Here is a 13,013-nt window from a genome sequence, read left to right on the forward strand (position 1 = left end):
AAACTGCTCTAGCTTTGCATTGTATAGGTGTGGGACATAGGCCAGATTTTAGCAATGTAGATATTTTACAGTCAGAAAAGCATTATAATAAGAGAATGATATTAGAAATGTTACATATTTTAGATACAGATAACACAGTAAATAAGAGATCGGATTGTGAAGGGCTTAGTAGTATTTATAGTCAGTTTGTTAAAAGGAATTTTTTGAGTTGAATTATCAACTCAATTTGATAAGGAAAATTTTTGAATTTCATAATTTCACATAAAAAGTTTTTATGTTTTGAAATTTTGATAATTGAAAACGTCTTTTTCAAGACATTTTTTATTGATTTTCAAAATATTGAAGCGAGACAAAAAAAAACCTAAAGAAACCTTTAACTGCAATCAATTGGGGATCATTAGAGGATTCAAGATAAGTATTTATTCTACACGTTTTTAGAATTTCCTAGAATTATTTTTCTTAGTCCTGAAGAAGCGTGTAAGCACACGTGAAACGTCGACACAGAAGATAAGATAGAATTAAAACAAGACCTTTAGCCAACCAAGAATATTAACTTTATTTAAAAAAAAAGGTACACTGAGGGAAAAAACTACTTAAAATAAACGAAAACTACATTGATTCAACTATTTTTCGGAATGATTTTGCGTTGAAGACGAAAATTTTAAAATCAAAGTAGAACATCGTTAGTTTAAAGTGGTTTACCGTTATAAAACATCTTTTAATCAAAGTTGTTTCAACTTAAAAAAAGCATCAATTTATTAAAAAAACGAAAAATCGGCATCCGCTGGGGATCGAACATACAACTCTTGAGTTACTATTAGTCCAGTCAAGTTATACTTTTGCTGAGAAATAATTCGCAACTGCAATTCGTACCTAAAATATGAAAGTACACTAGTACAGGAACTAAAACCCCCATTTTCCACACAAATGTCTGGACGACTTTGGCCGCCATTTTGTTTTGAACAGTTTTGCGACTATCGCATGTAGTTCGGCTAGTTTTGGTGTTAGAGAAAAATGTTATGAGACAAACTTGTAGTAAATTTTATTTCCCACAAAATATATTTTATAACTTTTTACTCTAAAACCCACCATTTAGGAATTATAATGATTTTCGTAAAATGCTATGCTCACTTTTTTTTTATATGCACCATAACTTTTTATTTTAAACTTTTATCAAAAAATTGTTGTTATAAAAATTGAAGAACTATTAATTAACTATTGAATGTGTTTTTTTTTTTTAATTTGTTTCGCTAATTTTAACTTTGAGATCGATTATTTCAAAAACTATTAATTTTAAAAACACTATTTAAAAATTAGAATAAAGCGTTTAATTGTGGCTTTTGAAAAAAATATCCTTCATAACTCTTAGTGTTGCCGTTGTTTTTTAATATTTTTTTTTAAATATTAGGTTGTTTTTTAGAAAATTTCCCCTCCCGCCTAAAAGGGGTTAGATAGACCCTCCCTCCCAAAGTAAAAAATACTTATATTGAACCCTTCTACAAAATACAGTTATCAAATCTCAGCGCCATAGTTATCGTGCTCTCCCCTCACCCTGTTTTTTCTAATTTTTTTATTGATTTTTCGTTCTAGTGAGGGAACGGTACGTCGGAGAAAAAAACCTTATATGAGAAAAACATAGTTAATTAATAGTTCTTCAATTTTTATAACAACAATTTTTTGATAAAAGTTTAAAATAAAAAAGTTATGGTGCATATAAAAAAAAAGTGAGCATAGCATTTTACGAAAATCATTATAATTCCTAAATGGTGGGTTTTAGAGTAAAAAGTTATAATATATTTTGTGGGAAATAAAATTTACTACAAGTTTGTCTCATAACATTTTTCTCTAACACCAAAACTAGCCGAACTACAAGCGATAGTCGCAAAACTGTTCAAAACAAAATGGCGGCCAAAGTCGTCCAGACATTTGTGTGGAAAATGGGGGGTTTAGTTCCTGTACTAGTGTACTTTCATATTTTAGGTACGAATTGCAGTTGCGAATTATTTCTCAGACCTCCATACAACCAAATATAATTTGACTGGACTATATGAGAATGCTTTACCATTGTGCTATGTTACTGTTGAAAATTAGAGTAATAAAATGCAACAAAAGCTAAAGTTCGGCAAAAATAAAAAAAAATTCTTACGTTATTTCAATTTTATTTCAAAGAAGTTTCATGTTAATTTTTTCAACATTAAATCAACGTTGAACATTTTACATTTTACGTTGCGTTTTTTCCCTCAGTGTATTTGGCTTCAGACTTATGTAAATTCATCCAATACGACTTGTATTGAACGGTTCGAAAGGTAGTTTCTAATCCAGCGAAGAAGATATTTATCGACTCCAAAAGCACAAATTTTCGAAGGATTATCTTGGTGCTAAACTTAATCAAAAGCCTTTGAAATATCAAATGCAACAATCTTACTTTTTTTCCAAAACGATATAAAGATTTGTTCCATTTTTCGGTCAGTCAGATCTGATCACCTAGTGGTCATATTGCTATCATTAATAAGCGAGCGGCACACACTCTAACATAAAACAAAAAATATTTTAACGTGCGGCGACTCCATGAAGATCCAAGGCCTGGGTACCAACAACAAGTGCCAACGCTTAACCATTTCTATTTGCTAGTATTTTCTTCCAAGAATCATAACAGTGCCAAAAAAGAAAGAATGAGCAGAAATGTTCGAGGCTGGATTTGGCCGTGTCCAGTCCATTGCACTTACAATTGCGATTTAGCCACTGGGTACTCTTGGATACTCAGACATGAGTAAAATTTTTTTTCCAGCACCAAGTTCGATTTTTTTATGTGTGTGATCTTAGTGATGGGAACCATCGAATGATTTGAACTACCGATAGTTAGTAACTGAATGATTTGAACTATCGAATAGTTCATTCATTTATTCATTCCAATAGAAACTATCGAATAAACTATCGGATAAAAACTATCGAATAAACTATCAAATAAACTTTCGAATAAAAAAAAATAATTCGAATGAAAAAATTATCGTTTCAGAAAACTATTCGAATGAAAAAACTATCATTTAAGAAAACTATTCAAATGAAAAAACTATCGAATAAAAAACTATCGAATGAAAAAACTATTCGAATGAAAATACTAACTGAATGAATGATTTAAAACTATCGAATGAATGAATATTTTACAACTATCGATAGTTTGATAGTTTTTATTCGATAGTTCCCATCGCTATATAATCTTATTTGAGTACCAATTTTAGGCTTCTACCAAACCAAAAACCCAATGGCTTTAGGACAATGAATCCACCTAATTTTTACATTTACACCTAACTGGCGCCCAACGCTGGTTTGATCGCCGCTACCTGCTTATATTTTATAAAGGTTTGAGTTCACCAGTTCTTAGAAGCTGCATGCTATACAAAATTGACCGCTTTTTTCTGCTTGATTAACCTATATAATAAATATGTACTTACTAGCTTAAGGCTTCATGGTAACAACACCAACCTGTAAGTGGTTATTAGTTCAATTTGCTGCTGCCAATCAACATCATCTTGTGTGAATATTGAAAATATGATAATTTTTGCAAACAATTTACAAATAGTCACAGAAATTTAGACAACTCAGTGAAATAGTGCATAGTGGCTCATATTAAAGGAAGCTAAATGTACTATCAGGATGAAGATAAATCTCAAGGTTCGTTTAAAAACTAATAGCTATTTTCTTCACACATTTACACCTGGAAGCTTCAAAATAAACTGGATTTGACTCATATCAGATTAGTAAGTCTAAGTTCCATGTAGAACTAACCATGAACTCCATATAACTAAAAACAAGGATGCACCTAAAATACAAGAACAAACCTTGTACCCAGTTTCTCACCAGACATAAAAATGAAGATTCATACAAAATGTCTTCTTTTTCTTGCTTTCAACGACGACATTCAATTATACCGTAAAGAGGCACGATTAACGCTGTCGATAGCTCCAAGAAATGGAAGTATATCAAGCTCTGAAGGCACATAATTCATCTCTAAAAAAAAAAACGTATGTATATTTTTGTATATAACACATTGTTCCATTTGCAAAAAAAAAAAAAACATAAACTAGCCAAGGTATACCTATCTTTAGAGAGCTATAACAGCTTGGTTGTTCTAGAATATGCATGATGCCTTATGGATACGTGTTGTAAGTGTAATATAAATCCTAGCCTCTGTTACTCTTTTGAACGTGTCGAACATTTCTTCGCTAGCAGTATGCGCTCGTTCGCACGAAAATCAGGACCGGTATGAGATGGAGATCCTCCTCCTTGTCAGTATAAAAATGCAAAACTTCGTTATATCTGGCTTACAGCCCCTAACTACCCGAACTGCCGCTGCTGTTGGTATACAGTGTGTTGCCATAGCCACGTCCAACCGAACGGTGTATCCGTCCACATTAGTTAATTGAATCGTATATATGTTAGCAGTTAGATAGATATACAACAGAGCTCCACTGCACCAACTAGGTTTGAGTTTTCGGAGTTTGGGGCGACACGAGGCAAGGGGCATACTCATGGGATAGATGGAAGAGGCTTAACCTAATAAAGAGAGCACGAAAGGTGTTACCCATGAAGTGTAGAATATGTTTTATTTCTTCTTCACTTTGTTGTCGGTTGGCTTGCACTAAATTGTAAACGTGCATTTCACTTCACGTAAATCACGTCAGCAGCAGCTCATAGATGCACACACGGATGCCATGGTGAGTCTGAGCTGAGCATCTTAAAGCGCGCGTACTATCAGCCCAGGGAATCTCTTCCTAAGTCATCGCGCGATATTTATAGCCAAAGATACTTCCATGAGAGTTGGGCCTGTTCTTTTTGTTCGCTTTTTTTGCTGTTTTTATCACCATCAACCGGGAATCAGGTATGTTTCCACACATATTGGCCGGGTGCTTATAGGTATGAACAACAGCGTGTAGTGGCTGCCGCTAAAGTACATGTAAATGTCATATCGATATGGATTTATGACATCACGTGGGGCTGGTTCGAATATAGCGAATACAACCGAATAGCGAATAGCCCTGGCGATGACGATGGCGATGGCGACGGCCAGATGACTAGATGGACACATGGGCATCCATAAAATCTGCAAGCGCAATGTTAACCAGCCATAGTCATGGCCTTTTTGTACACTACAACAAGTAGAAGCTGTAACTATAGACGTTACGTCGGTCGTCGGTCGTTCCGTAGCGGGAGCGGCTTCGGCTGAGAGATAAGTCCTGCCATTCTAATTGCATGCATTTAAAGAAAGTTTCAGCATTTAAGAGTTAAGATGCGAAAAATGTTTTATTCGCTTCGTTTAGTTTTTTTACCTGTCTGTCTGCGTCTGCTTTCATCCCGTCGCATTCGTTGCATCTCACATCTCGTTGTCGTTTAGTTTTGGTGCATCTTCGTTTATAACTTATAGAGAGCCTCTTGCTGGCAGTCATGGTACAAATTTGCGGCACAGTTGTATCGGATGTAACATACGGGAAGCCTGCACGATGTGTCATAGGTATGTTACTTTTTTGCGCCGCTAAATGGATCTACATTTTTCTCTCAGAGACGACGGACGTTCGGTTCGGTTTGGTTCGGTCTTTGGTCATTAAGATTTTATATTTTTCGATGAGAAAGAAAAGATCCATGTTGTGTTGGTTGGTTGGTTAATGGCTGGTTAGTTAGTTTTGTCAGTTAGCTAGTTAGAGTGTGGTCAAACCAAAGATGACCTGGATCTTAATTATAAGTTATTGGCTTTGTTGTGAAAAAAAAAAATTGACTTTTGTTTCCTGCTTTAAAGTAGATATAGAAAACTGATTTAATTAGACTCCATCGCTAATTATTTGAATAAAAATTATGCAATCCTAATGAGGTTTCTCATGAAGCTAGATTATTTTATCACTATTTGTTAAGTTTATACTCTTTTTATTTTGAAGAAGTATTAAAAAGGAATACCTTACAATACAAAAGTTTCGAATTTTCAAAATCTTTAGAGCTCCGGAAGCTTTTTAATGAAATATAAGTGTTGGTATTGAAACAATAAGAAAAGATATGGCGGAAAACTAGCGAAAAGGTAGGTATATTTGTTAAGTTTTTATACCCACTTTAAAAATTTGTTCAACCATCAATTAACAGAAGCTTTGTATACTTTTTAAAGAGAGAAAGATTAAGGTGGTACCAAAACACCATATGAAAAACGTATGCAATTTTGATATTTGGTAGAAATTTTACAAACAGAAAACCCAGAAAAATTTAATTCAAAATTTAATTGGTCATATAAAGGAGTTTGATTTTTTTCAATAAATTTTTTTTTAATGTTCAAAATTTAAAAATTAAAATAAACAATGATGAGGCTGAGAGGGGACCAAAGGCACTCTATGTACTTTTTCAGTTTTTTTGGAACAGATAAGATAAAGAAGCGATAGCAAAATTACCTTAAAAAATTTTAGTTTTTTGACAATTTTGAAGATTTTTAACATAAAATTTTAATAATTGGCAAAATAAAATTCTATAGGTATACCTACATATTTTCTATTTTTTTACATCCCGGAGACAACATGGGTTTCTCAAGTGTGTGTCCGCTAACACTAACCTCATTCCATTTGTGTCCTTAATGAATCGGTGATTGTTAAAACAACATACATATGTAAGTAACATTTTTATTTTTTTGCAGGAGAGACAAAAAACTCTGTATTTTTAACGACGCGGCCGCATTGACAACTTTAGCTTTAAAATCGATTTAGATGTAGTGTTGAGAGTTGAAACTAACTAAAATTTAAAATAAAAATATCTTTATCAGTGCCAGTTGTACAAACGTGAGCCATTCTTGGTTCAAGAATTTAACTCACCGATTTCGGTGGATTAGCTGCGGGTCAACTTCGGTTCAAGCATATAAATTAGGGTGCTTCTTATATGGTCGAACAAATCTTTTTTTCGATTTTTTAATGGGACACCCCTGCATTATGTTCTACTATATAAGCATAGTATATGGTATTTTTTTCCGATTTTAATATTAAAATTTAGGGGTCGCTACCATTCACTAAAGATTTAAGTAAAAAAAAAAAGGTCAACAAAATTTTTTTTGTTACAATACAAAGTACGTTTAAGACCCGATTTTTCAATCTTCTAATAAACAGTTAGTTAACTATCCATCGAATAAAGATATTAGGCTCATAAAAAATCAGATAAAATCATTGAATTTTTCAATTAAGAAAGATCACTCAGTTAGCTATTCTACAGAATAACACAAAAAAAAAACAAATGTCAAATTCAAAAATATTCAAAATTATGTCGTTTTCGATTGGTTTCACTCAAGGATTCACTCATTTTGAAATCCAATAAAACAGTTTGAATCGCTATCACTCAATTCTGAAATTTTATATCTGTATTTATTAATATATCAAATAAAATTGTGAACTTTCAAACGTCAAACACTAAATAATTTTTTTTTCCTTCAAACGAAATATTATAAATTAATATTCTATACTCAACAAATTAATCGGATATATGGTTGAAAAATATTTTTAGTAAGTATAATAATGCGTTCATTTATTTGAAAGTAAATTAAAAAAAAAACAAAAAAAAAACTGATTGAGTGATTATTTTGACTTTTGAATATTGATGTATTAGTTCCTCTTGACTGGATTCTGATTTTGAATCGAGAAGAGAATTTCTCTTCTGAGAAGCGTTTTTTCTGTCATTTTCGTGCGAATAAAACAGTTTCAGAAGGCTTCTGAATGATTCCGGACGCTTCCGGGGAGCCAATCGACATTAAACTTCATTTTTATTCCGCTGTATTTTTATCAAAATTTCTTTCAAAACAGTTAATTCTGATTACAAATTTTTAAATTTTCTGATAAAAAAAAAACAAAATTTGGTGTATTTTTCAAAACTTTGAACTGTGGTAGCGACCCCTAGAACGTGTTTAAACTGGACCAAATTTTCCCAATTTATATTTAAGGCAGGAAGAACAAAATGAAAGGGTGTCCCATTAAAATTTCGAAAATTGATTTTTAAGAATCTAAACCTCAGCTTTACTACCGTTTTCAGAAGATAAAAGTTGCTGAACCACGGATTAAATATTTGTACAACTGGCCCTCAAAGGAGATTTAACAAAAAATAAATATATTTTATATGGTGTGGTATTAACCAACGTTTTGTTGGGAGTCAAAACAACTTAATTACTTGAAGATATGTTGTTTTGATACTCATTTTGCATCCAAAGTACTAGCAAATTTAATAGAAATGAATAAAAAACCATTATAATTCAACAATTTTATTAATACACTTACGACTTACTTACTAATATTGTGCAAAAGTTGTATCCTTGTGACGTAGGTACTTCAAAATAGGATAAAATGCGTTTTTGTATTTAACACTTTTTATTGATTGTCTCAATGTTATAATTTTAATGTTTATTTGAAGTGCAAAATATGATAGTTTGTAATTTCCCCTGAGTTTGAAGACCTTGATCTTGAATATCAAACCAATAGAACCCAAACTAGAAGCCTTTTAAGAAAACAATTACGTGTCTATTTTTATAGTTCGGATTTTCAATTCTTTGCTGGTTTTAATAGCTTAAAAATCTCGGGGCTGATGGCTTAAAGAGATTACATTATGAGTTCTATTATCCGGATATTCAAGATTTATTTCTTCATGCTCAGGGAAAATAACAGAGCATCATATTTCATATTCAAAATAAAAATTAAATTCAATATGTCCTTCACACATTGCAAGATGCATTAACAATACTAATATTGCAATATCTTAAATTCTTAATGCAATGCAGTGAAAAGTTCGTAAAAATTTTCCTAAGATATAGTTGTTTTCATTTGATACCAATATCATTTATTTTTTGGTCATGATAGACCAGTGCCGATGCCTTCAAAAACATTAAAAAGTACAAAAAAATCATAGTAGGATGAAACCCATTGGAAAAGGATGGGAATATGATAAGAATGAAACTTAAAATAAATTACGGGCGAGCCGAGTTCGGGAAGTGGGTGGGTTGAGTTTTAAATGGTAAAAAATTGTATATCTCGATTTCCGGCAAAACTACAAATCCTATAGAAAAAAGTTGTATGGCAAAGTTGTAGGTAATAAAAAGATCTACAACTTTTGTACCAACAATTTTTTCACATAACCTCAAAATTTATGTGAAAAATTCAAAAAACCGAGTTTTTGGTTTTTTATTTTTATCTTTTTCAAAAACAAAAATTTTTCTACGAAATTTGTTGAAAACTTACCTTATTATGTTCCAAATACACTGTAATTTTTTTGATTTCAAATATTAATTTGTTCACCTTATTTTGACTTAATACCAAAAAAACACCCTTATTTTCAATCGAAAATTCACGTGTCAAAATATCAGCTTTTTTCAAAAAGTCAGTGGGCATTTCGTTCGTTAAAATGTCTATTTTCTGATGGTGTAAAAAAAATTTTACATTAGTATACTACAGAACATGTTCTAGTAAAATTCAAAAAATGAAAAAAGCTTGAATTCGAAAAAAATTTTTTATCATTGTTTACAATTTTGGCCTATTTATTCAAATTTACACTTTAATTACTCAAAAAACGTAAGATTTCATGTAACATTGATTAAGGTCTGAACAGGTTTTAATATTTTTTTGTAAATTCGTCACCAAAAAATAGATAATGTCAAAAAACAAATCGCATATCGTAAATTTTTTACTTTTTTGATCGATATCTCGAAAACGGTTCATGATACGCAAAAAATGTGTATGCATGAATTGTAGAACATGGTAAAAGCTACAAAAAAGCTGCTTGTAAAATTTTCGTATCTCGAAGGATAGCCGAGTTATTGTCAAAAAAGTTATTGCGGAAATAGCTCATAGGAAATCTTGGTCGAAAACTTCAAGTTAAGCTTTTTTAAGCATCCCCTACAACATATCCAAAATGTAGCTTTCTCGGTCATTTTGCATTTCCAAATGTATAAAATGACTGGACTATTAAGAAAATTGTAAGAAACAAAAGTTTACTTACAGTTTAGATTTTTATGATCTTTTTTTCCAAACATCTGTTATTAAAAATACTTTAAGGTATAGATTAAAAATTGCCGGTGTTGCCGTTTTGATTTTTTTAATTTACCTAATTGAAGATTTTTGTGAACAAAAAAATTTTTCTTAAATTTCATAAATTAATTGAGCTAAAAGATTGTCTGGGAAATTCAAGGAAAAAAAATATATGGGAGTGAGGGACAATCTTCTATCGTTCAAGCGATAGATGCAATTTTCTTATTAATTGACTTCAAACACAAAAACAAATATTTGAACACAACGGCAACACCTACAATATTTAAATATACATTTTTAAAAAGCTAGAAGCCTAGTCACATTTATAAAATTAAAATTAAGTTTATTGAATGAAGGGCTCTTGAAAGAATGGTAATTGAACTCAGAATTTTGAAAAAAGAAAATTATATTGACAAAATTTTAACATGTCGTTTTTAAAACTTTTTCGTAATATAAAATGCATTTATTTTCCAAATTTTTTAGGCCACATTTATTATGATTTGAAATTATGAAAGGAAATGTCAATATGTATTACAGTTTTTTAATAGAAGTTTTGAAAAAAAATTAACTTATTTTTTTTTTTAAGTTCAACATTTAAATATAAAGTTATTTTTTATTTATTCAATAGCCCTTATTGTTGAAAGTTAAGTAGCAAAAGTTTAAAGTTCTTATATGCCAAAATCTTTGAGAAAATCAATGCAAAAATTCAGTTTTTATCAAATAAACCCTTTGAAATTGAAGTTATTTTTAATTTTTTTTCAAAAGTGTGATATATATTTTCTTTACTGCTTCGGAATTCAACTGATAATATTTATGCCCAAAAATTTTTTTTAAAATAAATATTTTATTAGAAAAAATTTGAAAAAAAAAGTCATTTTAAATTTTTTTAATAACATTTTTTTTTTAATTCTGAGTTTGAGGACCATTTTTTCAAAAACTCTTAATTAAATTTAGTGGATTTAAGTTTAAGATATAAGAATGAGCTTCTGGCTTTTTAAAAATGTATTTTAAAATATTGTAGGTGTTGCCGTTGTTTTCAAAATATTTTTTTAGTGTTTGAAGTCAGATTACTCCATTATATTTTTTTTTTCCCTAAATTACCTAGAGAATCTTTTGCTATCATTTATTTTATGAAATTTAAGCAAAAAAAATGGTTTTGTTCAAAAAAAATTTAATTTTAATTTTAAAAAGCAATACGGCAACATCGGCAATTTTTAATCTATAGACTTTAAAGTATTTTTAAATACATATCTACGTTTGAAAAAAAAAATCGAAAATCAGAGCTGTTCGGCCGGGTTTCCTAATAATTTGCTTTAGTTACTCTACTAAGGCCAAATTTATTCACTCTCCATTATATTTAAAGTCCCCATTAAAAATTAAAAATCTGTCAAATCACATAAAAATTTTAAAACTTCCTGTTTTTAATGGAGACTTTAAGTTTAATGGAGTGTGAATAAATTAGCCCTAAATGTAAAAAAAAAATTAATATCAAGCACTTAATGTGTTTTAACACTCATTTTCAAAAATGTCAGAAGAGATAAACGTTGTAGCACTCAAAGAGTATTTTGAGCTCGATATTTTATATATGTTGGTATATATTGGTTTTGCTCTCAACACTAGCAATGCAAAACTGTTATAAAATTAGTTTTCAAAAATCAGTCACTTATGTTGTTTTAACAATCACCGATTCAAGCTATGTTTGAAGTGCGTTGGTTTTAACCAACCTTTGGCAAAAATTTCATTATTCTCATACTCTTGAAACATGCCGCCTTTGGCTTTGAAACCAATGTTTTCGAAATGGATATCGTTTAACCTTAAAATAATCTTCTTACAATGGTCAGAATTCAGAAATGAATTCTCTTGCCATTTTTACGCTACTTTTGGGTTCCCTCAAGGAAGTCATTTAGGTCCACTTCTATTCTTTTTTTACTTAAAGCATTTCCATATCTCATTTTATACTAAAGTTCTTTAAAACAATTTCCTTGGTAAATGATTTTAAACTTATTCAAGAATTAAAGAATTAATTAAAGATTTAAAGAATTATCATGGGTTGTTAGCAAGAATGATTTAACGTTAGCATTGTGGTGGTTATAATAATGCAATATTAAAATATATAACAACGACTACTAGACGCTTCCTTTCCCACAAATTTCGCAAATCACAACTGATTTTGTTTCTTTTATCAAACATTAAATCTTATTGGCTAGAGACTCTTAAAAATGTCTACCGACAAAAACAATCACCTTAAAAGAGCTGCCCATTTTATAAAATGAAAATGTTTACTTTACTTTAAACTTAACAAAATTCGTGTCGATAGGACCTCTTAAATCCAGATAACAAAAAGCTAAAACATAACAACATTATGTTGGTATGCACATCAAAGCTATACAACAACAAGAACGATACAAAAAAACCGAAACAAATTCGGTCCAAGTTGTTCCGGCATGCACTCTACATGTCCTCAATCTAGGCTTTTTAAGAAAAAATTACATCTTTATTAGAGAGAGGACACAACAACTTCATTTTGAGTATGACAAAAAAAAAAACCCAACAATCTCCATAAATGGATTACTCTCGTATCGACGGATTTTTTGTTGTTGTTGTTTGTTGTCTAATGAAAAAAGGAAAACAATGCCAACGTGAACGGTAATGTTCAGCGATTTCTATTGTTCCGTGAAATAGTTTTTTGGTGAAAAGCATCCCAAGAAGACAGCTACACCAAGCTACAAGCAACAACCCCAGCTTGTTGCATAGAGATCTGCTAGAGATTCGCGACGCGACACATGCATCACCGAGCACATCATTAAATGTTCCGAGCTCTGGCTATCCCCGGAACCCACATAAAATTTATACCTACTCGCGCGGTTCCACAGTAGTGTAACCAGCTCGCGCACGGACCCAATGATGGCGCAAAATGAGCCAACCAATTTAAGGTAATATCAATTCGAGGCTAATTGGTTTCGGATTTATAGACCTGTGTTAAATATTTAT

The sequence above is a fragment of the Episyrphus balteatus genome, chromosome 3 (genome assembly GCF_945859705.1).
Source record: "Episyrphus balteatus chromosome 3, idEpiBalt1.1, whole genome shotgun sequence".
Classification (NCBI taxonomy): Eukaryota; Metazoa; Arthropoda; class Insecta; order Diptera; family Syrphidae; genus Episyrphus; species Episyrphus balteatus.